The following is a 12,580-nucleotide window of genomic DNA, read 5'->3' as shown; positions in this document are numbered from 1 at the left end:
CAAATCTCGAAAATGAGTAATTTACTAATAAAAAAAAGAAAAATATGGAAAAATAATAACAATAAATTTACGCCAAAAATTCTCAAATATATATAGTACCTTTAATTCAAAAAATTCAATAATTTTTTTGAATTTCAATTTTTTCAGTAAATCTCGAAAATGAGTAACTGATTGATTAAAAAAAAAGAAAATAAAAAAACTATAAAATTAACGTAAAAAATTCACCAATAAATACAGTAACCTTAAAATTAAAAAATTTCAACATTTTTTTATTCAATATTTTTCACATTTTTCCTATTTTTAATTAATCATTTACTTATTTTCGAGAATTACTAAAAAATAAAAATTAAAAAAATTGTTGAATTTAAGGTTACTATATTTATTTGTGAATTTTTGGCGTAATTTTATATTTTTTTCATATTTTTTCTATTTTTTATTAATAAATTACTTATTTTTGGAATTTATCAAAAAAATAAAAATTAAAAGAATGTTAAAATTTTGAATTTAAGGTTACTATATTTATTTGTGAATTTTTTGCATTAATTTTATACGTTGTGATATTTTTTATTAATCCTCATTTGAATTTTATCGGGAAAAAAAAATTTAAAAAAAGTTTTAAAATTGTTGAATTTAAGGTTACTTGTTATAAAAGTAAGAACAAAATAACTATATAAAGAAGAAGACAAGAAGAACATAAAACAGGAGGAATAATATGAGATAAGTTTGTTTCTTTCAAGTGTATACAATATGAACTTGTATGCTTCTATTTATAGTGTAACATATAAGCATACAAAAGGTTAGTCATAAACATGACATTAACATGAATATAATGGAGGAGGTTTTGGATGTAAAAGGTTACAAGAGTAATGGTTATAAAGTTGGAGTTTATGGAGGTTATGGTTATCTCCATAATGAAGGAGGTTATATAGTAACTTCTTCGTATAGTGGACATCCACATTATATTATTTTATAACACTCCCCCTTGGATGTCCATAGATAATATGTCTCGTTCAAACCTTACTATGAAAAAACCCTATAGGAAAAAATTCCAGTGACGGAAAAAGAGTACACATATCTTTTAGTACGCTTGAATGTTGCCTCGTTAATAATCTTTCTGAGAAAACCCATTTTAGAAAAAACCATGGCTAACGAAAAGAGTACAACATATATTTTTCTCCCCTGATAAAAAAATACTTGATATCTCGGAGACTATGCATTCCAATCTTATATCACAACTTCTCAAATATTGATGTTGGCAATCCTTAGTGAATAAGTTCACAAGATTATCACTTGAATGAGTCTTTGAACGTCTATCTCACCATTTTGTGAAAGATTATGTGTGAAAAAGTTTCATATCTAGTTTACTCCCTAGACGTAACCGGCGTCGGTGTCCTCTTTGAGGATTAAGACTAGCCACTTAGCTTACATCATTACATTCATAGATCAAAAACGCGGAAAATTTAAAACTTTTCATTACTTCTACTTGGAGGTTTACATAGACCTCTAAATACACATAGTATATATATATCGAGTATACATAGACCCTTCGTATAGGAAGATTACTTAGTCTTCTACTCTAATTGCACATAAAAATATTAAAGATGATATAGTCATAATAACAGTCTCATCTCAAAACCATCTAATAAGAGTGTAGGAACTTGGGCATAACCCATACATCAAAGTAAGAATGCCTCACATGGTCTATACAATGTTTCATACTGAATTGAAAAGAAGAACCATAGAAGTCTTTAACTAAAAACAACTCCATAAGCTAGATAATGGAATCGCCCTCGGAAATTGAGGACCTACTCTACTTGGATGATCAAGATATCCAAGTCTTCTTTAATGTCGTCTCCAAATGACCTTCAACAACGGGAACCTAAAATGTTGGGGAACACGAAGAAAATGGGGTTAGTACTCCACTTGTACTAAGTACGAGACCATATGCACACATATATAAAAACATGCTAAGAAAGAGGGACATTTCATAAAGTATGCACTTTTCATTTAAAACCTTTATGCACATTCAACAAACCATACTAACGAATAAGACATGTTCATTTAGTCATACACATGTACATTACAAGAACAACAACATTAAGTTTAGTCAAGTCATTCATACATATCATATAATTGAATACATATTCAAGTAATCTATCATCAAGTCATATTAGCAACAAGCATGTATAAGAGTACATTTCAACATAATCAAAACAAGATAATTATTCACGAGCCTCTATCAAGTCAACAAGTGCAATGATTAATCAAAACCCTATAACCTTACTCAATTAAGTAACCCAACAAGAATCATGAACAATATCCTACTTCACATAACATAACATTTAAGAGTATATATCATCTTACTTTAACCATATAGACCAACACATATATATATAAGTGGAACTAATCATCATATAGTATCAACAATGTGCAAGTTTATCATATATACATCATATATCATCATAAGATATTCATACATAAGAACCACCTCCTAAGGCTTCCCTCAAGGCAAACTAGTGCAAGACATAGGTAGAGTCTCATGAACCGACATAGACCACAAGATATAAGTGTGGAATCCGGTGTCATGCCTTCTTTCTCATAGAGTAATTCACACGTTAGGTTCACATTAAAGGGTTCTAGAACAAGTTCATAACCCAATCACATTTACCCTACCAAAGAAGGTCCACTAAGGCTACCTCACAATGGCGACAAGAAGCTCATAATGACTTTCCTAAGGATTAATATGATGTCGTTCCAGCCAATTAACCTTAAATCCATCATTTCTTTACTTTGAATAATACCATAAAGACTTACAATTTCAACAATCTTAACCTTACCACTAAGTCAAGGTTTTCACATAAGAGACTCTCTTAAGTTCATTTAAGGTCGCATGTCATTCACACATTCAAGAGTAAGAGTTATAACACCTTGAATGAAGACATCACATATTCATAATCATACATACATCAAGCAAGGGACACAAGTCAACAAAGATAAGACACCACATACTTCACTTTTAACTCATAATGTAAGTCATTCTAGAAGAACCTAGAAATAGACGTAACATATTCAAGTCATACTATATACTATCATAACATCATCAATGTAACCAACATAGACTCATATAGCCAAGTAGGATTAACTAAGACTCAACTCCAACACTACACACATAATGTCAAAGGTATCATCTAACATGGTCTCTTAAGACAACATGAATAAAAGAATACACATATGACTTCACATATTGAAAGATATAGTCATGATTCACATAATCAAACTACACAAATACTCATATTACTTCAAATAGTTGTCAACAAGGCCAAGATCTTCATATTGCATAAAGTAACGCCGACAAGGCCATATCAACTTCAAGTAAAATACACAACACTGCCACCATTAGTGGACCATACAAATCATAATAGAATAGAGGTATATATAACATCAAAATAAATTAAAGAGGGAATCATACCCCCACATCATCCTCAACACTTCAAACCAAAGTCAACTTACTCAATTCGATAACACAAGACCCTTTCCCAAGGCCATAACAAAAAAATCAACATCAAAGCTATAATAGTCGATGATCTAGGTCAATTAAATGTAAATTAATCAATATATACAACCTAGATATAAATTTACTACAATTATTATATCAATGAGTAGCCCACATAAAACTACATAAGAATTCAACAACAATAGATCAATATCAAGTAACCCCAAACTAAGCCAAAAACTAGGGTTGATTCAATTCATGGTTTCATAGGTAATTTAGATTGAAATAATCAATACAATATCAATTATATAATTATTCAATGTTTAGAAATCATTTATACAAGAACCCACGGTAGAATCATGAAATTGGACAATTCAATTTTGAAAATTTTAGAAAACATCTTGAGAATTGGGGCTCCTTAATTAAATGAGTTTCAAGGATCAAAATACATAACTCAATGATGAAAATTCTCCTCTTTAATGAAAAATTTCAAGTCAAAACGTTACACCAAGATCTTCCTTGATTTTGGAGTTCAATGGAGTCTTTGAGAGTTCTTAAGGGATTTTGGGGTTTTGATTTGGAAGAATGAAATATTTTAAGTGTTAAACACTTATATACATGTTTAAAATACCCAATATACCCCTTAGGAACCGGCAAAGTATATTTTTGGAAGTGGGTTAAATTTACAGATTCACCCCTATCTTCGCAGTGAAACTACACGTAGGGACAACCACAGATGACTTCCCCATCGATGGGGCGTAAGCCCACTTACGGGCCGTGCTGGCAATTGTTGATGGGTTCAGAGGATTGGAACAGGTATACTTGACACCCAAGCTAAGTATATACCCACTCCCTTCGCCCATGCACCGTCAACCAGGCCACTGGCCACCGATTTGAAGTAGGTGAACTGCCTTTTGGAAGTTTTGACTACCAACTTAGGTCCTTCTTCAAGGGACCTTGGATGGTCCTTGGGGATGATTTCCCAGAAATTTCCAACCTAAATACGATATCCTATGAGTTTAACACATATCACATAAGTTTCGTCTAAAACGAACACATAAAACTCGACATAACATGCCTAGACACACAAGGTCACTTCAAGGCACATCTTTCAAACGTCATTGACGTTCTTGGACGTTTAACCTCTAAACTCCACGAAAATTGATACACTTCCTATACATGCTATAATAACTCATTTAAGTACCTTAAAACCTCATGAATCACACATAAACACATAGAACCACATATGAGGCACATAGGTGACTTAGTTTTTGAATGTCTTGGTCGTCCCTTGACGTTTGACTTCCAATGCACCTAATACTTCATCTACTGACTCTATACCATAAATTAGACCAATTTAGTACCTTATACCATTAATACTAACATGTTGGGTGATATTCTCAAACTTACTTCTCGAATAAGAAGTAAAGCGGTCGTGTCAAGTAAATGACCCAACTAGTGAGGTTGGGATCGTTCCCACGAGGAAAATAGTCTAGACTTAACTTCAACTTGTTATTACTATTGTTGGGTTAATGGCTTCCTTGGAAAGTAAAAACAATAACGGGGGGTTTCTATTTCTAAATGAGTGAAAATAAATAACGAACTTGAAAGAGACACTTAACAACTTTTGAATGATGGGTTTTAATCAATTAATCAAAGTAACTAGGGTTTACGTGTTCCTCACAGGTTCATAACTTGATAATTCCAACTATAACAATTATTTTCTAGTATCTTGCATGCAAAGTGATAAGTTATTATTTCTAAATCCTTGGTCCGGCATCTAGAAAATCTCATTCCGTACCTTGGTCCGGCTACGTGTGTTGCTATCCTAACCCTTATCCTTACCTCATATTAAGCATCGTATTCAATATTTGACTAAGTTATTACCTCGTACCAATCAATACTAGCCTATTAGATAGTATACACTAAATCTATGTTAATAATTCTTTTCCTATTATCTACCTCCTTGGTCCAGCAAGTAGCATTAAGGCGAGTTCTAACGTCGGCCATCCATTAAAAAGACTTTTAAGCGAAAGAATTATTAATACATGCAAGACACTAATCTAGAAATGTTATTTTAGTTAGGGTTTATCTCATTATTTGCCTATGGTTCCCACAACCCTAGTTATGGAGTTTAGTTACTCATAGCCATAAACACAATATTCAAATATATTAAATACGAATTCATGTACTTACTTCAATGAGAAACAATAAAATCCACAGTTTGCTTGATTAATCTCCAAAAATCACTTGCAAGAATCTAAAAATCTAACAATAATACACAAAGTCTAATAATACGGAGTCTAACTATCTGGTGTCTAATCTCATAGAGTCTAACCTCAAAAAAGAGATTTTTCGAACTATTTATAAAAAAAACAAAAACCTAATTAAAAAAGGATTCTAATTGCTTGAAATTTGCCAAAATGCGGCTGGGTCGACGGACCACGCGACGGAGCGTCGTAGTCACGACGGACCGTCATGGACTCCGTCGTCCCATACTTGTGCAATTTCTTCTGCTGCTATCCTCATTCTCCTTGACGGCAAGTATGACGGACCGTCATAGGCAAAACGGTCCGTTTAGGGTCTCGTTCCAAAGTACTTCAACTCTTGAAATCTGGGTACTGGACCACTTCTCTGTTCTTCACGACAAACCTGCTGGACGGACCGTCATAGCCACGACGGACCATCACAAGCTTCGTAATCCCACACTTGGTCAGACTTCCCCATCTTCCTTCAGCAACTGCACTATGCTTCCACCCACGGACCGTCACAAGCACGACGGACCGTCATAAGCTCCGTAGGTGGTCTCTTCTGCAATTCTTCGCTCAAAATCTCCGCATTCAGCTTTGGACAGATTTCCTGCAAAACAAAGAGAAACTTATATAAAAATTAGCATAAAAAGGCTTTTGGACACACTAAACTTAAGGAAATTTTTTTAATAATACCGTGAAACCACGGTATATCAACACCCTCAACTTAAATTCATTGTTTGTCCTCAAGCGATGCACTATGACTCACTACACAATCTTTGTACAATAGTATCCATGTTTTATCCTTTGCAATCATTTGGCTATCAATCCCGATTAATCTCATCACATCTATGCATGCTATCACTGTTAGGCTTGAATTTTGTGGGATCAGAACATGACACAGACTCACCACGCACTAACACCTATCCTCTTCAATTTCTCACTGAGGTGCTAACAATTATGGTATTGTAACTACTGTCCTCACTTTAAAACAAAATCCTCCTTTTTCACACAATGATTTCAGTTTGAGTATAAGGATTACTTTTCAACACTCACTCTTAGAACAAAGTCACACTCATTCATACCTTTTGCCATAAGGTTGCCCTTATTTTCACTTCCTTAAGTTCGCTACACAACCCTTAAGATCACGATAGGACTTTTTTAGCTAGTAACATAGGCTCGGGGTCAGGTAAGGTATATTTTGGTATACTTTAGTGACTTTTTTCCCTCCTTGACATATCGGCTAAACCTTCCACAGTCTCTCATTTTATCTTGCCCAGTTTCTCATATTCTTTCACCTTGCTATTTTCTCTTCTTTCTTCATTTGTGTAAGTGACTCTCTTCTTTTCTTGCTTGTATTTCTTGTGTACTTTTATTTTTCTTTACTTTTTTTTCATCTAATTCTTGAGTCACTTTACTTTTTTTCTTTCTCTCTCTTTGTTCTTTCAACCCCACTTTCCAGAGCATTCCTCATAGTAGCCACCCTCAACTCATGGCTTTGCCATGAGTCAAGGTACACAATACCCAAAGTTGGGTCAGGGCCATAACGAAGGTTGTTTATGCATTAGCCACCCTCAACTTATGCTTTTGGCATAAGCTGAGGTGCACATGTCCAAGGAGGGACCAGGGCCAACACATTGTTCCCAGAAAAGATCAGTTGGGGTGAAAAAGAAAGGTCTAATTTTAAGCTCAGATTATTTGGATCAAAGAAGGATAAATTTCATTTGGTTTCTTTTATTTAGGCTAGAAATGGGCTATATTGAATAAGGGCCTATGATCCTTTCCTAATTGTCTATTACAACTTACTTTTAGCAGGACTAACCAGGCAAGTTCTAGCTCAGTACCAATAGTAGACTATTCAAATTTCCTCACACTCACTTGATATCTCATCACTATACCAGATTATCAGACACCTAGTTCGAATTTAAGACTTAGGGTAATGCAATGGTGTAACTCTGTTTCATGCTTAGAGCCACACAATTATCAGTTACTATGCCTAGTCATGCATTATTTTCCAGTTTATCAGGATATCATTTTAGCCGTCATGCTTCAGACTTAAACTATGTACAAAAGATATAAACATACCTGTTCAACAGAAAAAGTAATCAGTCTTTTGGGGAAAAAGAACACATGCAAGAAAACCCCTAAAGAGGATAGTGAATTGGGCTACTAAGACTTCACCCTAACACTCACTATCCATTTACCCCACCCCCAACAAAAAGGCATGCAATTGTCCCCAATGCATAAAAATCTAAATACAAGAGTGGTAGGTGAAGCAAACCTGTGGCGCAAAGCGCCGTCGATCAACAAGATCGTGGGTTCGGTTCCCCAGAACCACGTCCTCTGCAATCTGGACACCCTCAGTGGTGTGCTCAGCAACATCCACACCATCAGTAGTGCCTCCTGCTATCTCCACAGTGCGGGAGCTAGACGCCCCAACCGCTAACTCAGATGCTCTCAGTCGGTCCGCCTCCTTCTCAGCAAGGGAGGCTCTCCTCGCAGCCTCTATCACGGCGCTCCTTCTTCCGTGCTCGCGCCTCTTCCTCTGCTCGACCCCTACGCCTCTTGGCACTCTCTCAAGGGGAAGGTGGTGGAATGTCAGAGGTAGCAAAAAGGGCCGCCAACATGGTGTCCTCAGTAGGCTCGACAGAAGGGGCCTCAGACTCCGGCACCCTAGTCTCTAAGATCGTGTCGATGTCTGCACGAAGACTATCGACTGCAGCCTGAAGATTCGAGACATCCACCGGAGGGGTTGGTCGGGCTAGCACTCTCAACTCAAAGGTGTCCAGACGCTGGTTAACTTCAGCGATCTTCCGCTCTGTAAACTGCATCATGTTCCTCTCCAGACGCTCTTCGGACTCAGTGATCAACCTCTGCATCCACGGCTGGATATGATACAGAAGAGTGGCCATTTGTGCCTCTAGTTGTTGGACCCTTGCAAGCGGGACCAGTATCGATAGAGGGGATGTGCGAGAGGAGCTCGGGGCTGTGCTACTACCCGGGATAGACTCGACCAGGGTAGTGTCAGTGGACGCCTGTGTAGCTGTGCGGGCCTAGGCTACCGTATCAGCAAGATCATCAGCAAGTGGGGGCATCTCTGGATGGGGCCCTCTTCGTAGAGCCAACTCATTGGCCTCGTCTCTGATGAGGCCGACGTCCACAGTGCCCTGTGGGGTCTTAAGCTAATCTACGTGCCATATGGGCATACCTGCGGACCTGAAAATGGCAAAGATCATACACGGGAAGGGGTAGGTAGTAGTGACCTTGAATGCCCTCTCGTGCATGATTGCCTGGTGAAGCCATGCGAAGTCCACCTCGAATCCGGCTAACATCGCTGCCATCAACACTGCTCGATCCCAGGTAACGATGTTATCAGCAGCTGTGGGGGAAAGGTAGTGACGGATGAGCAGCCACAAGAACTTTGCTGTGAACCTGAGGTTGGCCTTCTTGATGGCCCCCTTCGGCTCAGTGACCCAATCGGCACCCTCTCCATCTACTGACAGGTGCAAGGCCATCCACCTCTTGGTGGTCTCTCCCAGTGCTGTCTCAGCAAGAACTGTCCATCCTTTACTATCTGACAGCGGTAGTCAAACTCGGCAGTGATAGGGGTTCGAGTAGCATCTGCACTGTCACCGTATAGAAACCGGCGGATGGCTGGCAGGGAAATGTCAACCTGCACACCCCAGACTCGAACCTGCTCCAGTGGGGCCTATTTAACGGGAGCAGCCCGCCTATCGATCTGTGATCGGAGAGTCGCTACGTAGGATGCGTAGAACTCTCGGATCATTTCCTCACTGTATCATCCCAACAGGCATGCTTTCCACTCTAAGCGATGCCTGGTGAAGAGGTTGTGGATCTCCGGCATCGTTGGGAGACTCCCTGTAAGTACCCGCCGCTCCAAGGTAAGTGTTTGAGTCATCACACCTTTATCAGTCAGAAACTTGGCATCGGAGTAGACTTGAAACTGCCCGTCGACACACCACCGGTTGCGCAAGTCAGTGGCTGGAGTGGGGACCTGAGCTGGTGCGCTGGATGTAGAGTCTGAACTGTCAGCCTCATCAAACGAGGCTGACGCTGCAGCAGTGGCGGGGGCGGGAACCTCAGTAGAGTCAGAGGCTTCCTCGGACCAGGATACTCCCAAGGAGCCAAATGCTCCTTCCTCATTTCTGGTTGACCCAGAGAGTGTGCCGGTCAGTGTGCACTCCTCATCAGACTGGGAGGCAGTGACTACGCCGGACGCCACCTTTTTGGGTGTGGCTTTGGGAGCACGTGCAGCACGGGAAGGTGTAGAAGTGCTTGGGGGCAGATACTCAGGGTCCCGGTCATCATAAGAGCCGATGATCATGCGTGCAGACGGGGCGACAGACCTTGATTGCCCACGTGCGTAGCTTCGGTCTTGCTTGGGTACCATAGTAGATAGTACTTGCAAAGGATCAATATTAGTACGATTAGTGGCAAACAAGACAAGTGAAACCATAAAAAATAAAACATTAAAAATAGTATGTCATTGCTGTAGAAGCAGTGACACACGACGGGCCAGGTGACGGCTCGTCGTGACTATGACGGACCGTCGTGAGGTCCGTCGTGTTTTACTTAGACTGTATATATAGAGAACCCTGAAGGAGAGTCTTTGACTAGAATGATGGTATGTGCAGGACGAACCATCACAGGTACGACGATCCGTCGTATATGTCCGTCGTAGGACACTTGAGAAAAAATGGAGACCCTTAGGAGAGGGCTCTCTGACCGTTATGACGGTCATGCAGGACGGTCTGTCGTGGGTACGACGGTCCGTCACATGTGTCCATTGAAGGACACTTGGAAAAAAATGAGAGACCCTTAGAAACAGGGTCTCTGACAACCAGAACGGTTGTGTAGGATGGACCGTTGTGAAGACGATGGTCCGTCACATGTGTCCGTTGAAGGACACTTGGGAAAAAATGAGAGACCCTTAGAAATAGGGTCTCTGTCTAGCATGACGGTTGTGCAGGACGGACCGTCGTAAGTACGACGATCCTTCACATGTGTCCTTTGGGACAGGGGTGCTAGGGCTTATGTGATGGACTCTATGACGGTCTGTCGTGGGTACGACGGTCCGTCATCGGGGTCTCGTTCTGAATGACAGTGACAAAACTAAGGGTACCCGAAGCATCCCCAATGAACCCACATCAACCTTGTAGTGTTTTGGACCTACATGTGTCTAACCCAACTACCTAGGAAACTAGCAATGCAAAAGCACCTATGTCTAGGGTGGTAAACATGGCAATTTCGAACATTTGTAACCTAGGTTAGAGAGAATCATCTAAAGTAAACAACATACGAAGAGGAACTAAGCATAATACTAACTAGTAAACAAAAAACAAGATAAATGAGTTTAATTTTAGAGACACATACCTTAGAAATGGAGAAAAACAAATGCACACGTACTCGGTGGAAAGGTAGACACTCACAGCAGCAGTTTCCACTAGTAGATAACACTTTAGAGCTTTGGAGAATTGTGAGAGGGCAATGATCGGTGGTTGAGAGAGTGTGGAAGTTGAAAAGAGAGGGGAGATGAGAGGAATAATGAAGTAATGGGGGTGAAATGAGGGGTTAGAAGGGTTTAAACGTTCTGATTTAGAAAAAGGGTTCCGCCGGGTCGAGTCGGGTATACTTCACTAATCACGCGACGGTTCCCCAACGACGGTCCATCGCAGTTGTGACGAACCGTCGTTTGTTCCGTCACGTCTTCCCTAGATTCAAAATAACAGAAAAACGTACCTGGTACGACGGATGCATACGACGGTCCGTCGCAAGCGCGACGGTCCGTCGATATGTCCGTCAGTGACTGCTGCAGAGTAATTTTCTGCAGAAATTCCTGGTGATGTGCCTGCAAATTTAAAACCTATTAGTAGAAAAATGCTACCATTACTAAAAAAACTATAAGTATTGGGTTGCCTCCCAAGAAGCGCCTGATTTATTGCCGCGGCACGACTGAGAACCCTTGATTACTCAGACTTCATCAAGATGGTATGCCTCTATAACTTTATTCCCCGATGCTTTATGTCCAAAATAGAGTTTTATTCTATCTCTATTCCACTTAAACCACACTCCCTCCTTGGCGTTTTACTCAACTGCTCCATGAGGGAATACTTGGGTAATCAAGTAGGGGCCAGTCTATTTAGACCTGAGCTTGCCTGGAAAACAAGGCACCCCAGAACTGTCTACAAGCACGAAATCCCCAACCATAAACTCTTGTTTTGCATTTATCTGTTCAGTCTCCTTCTTCATCTTTTCTTTGTGGGATATGGCAGATACCGATTGGAGCTCACCACTCTGCCTCATGGTCCTACAAATGTTGAAGGTCACTTCTTCATTATTCAACCGAAATGTCATCTGTCCCTTCTCCATATCAACTAATGCTCTACCTGTAGCAAGGAATGGCCTCCCAAGAATAACAGGCACTTCAAAATCGACCTCACAATCAAGAATAACAAAATCAGCCGGAAAGATGAATGACTCCACTTTTACTAGCACATCATGGAGTATCCCTATGGGCCTTTTCACTGTCCTAACCATCTCAGGAAATCAAGAAGGATCACAAACTGACTCTGAGTGCTCAACGTGATCAATGATGCGCTGGATGCTGATCTTGGTTATCGTGTACACATTATAAGAGGAAAAAGGCCATCTAGCATCAGTGCATTAAATGTACGAGTATGCGAGTTTGAATGCTAAACATAAAATATGCTTGAAAATAATCTTAAATAAACACTTATCTTGATTTTTCTCAACTAATGGATTCCTTAACTTAAAAAAATGCAGCGAAACACATGTAATATATGGGAGGCTTTCTAAA

Source organism: Solanum lycopersicum, chromosome 10 (genome assembly GCF_036512215.1).
Source record: "Solanum lycopersicum chromosome 10, SLM_r2.1".
Classification (NCBI taxonomy): domain Eukaryota; kingdom Viridiplantae; phylum Streptophyta; class Magnoliopsida; order Solanales; family Solanaceae; genus Solanum; species Solanum lycopersicum.
Note: the sequence above shows the minus strand (reverse complement) of the source record.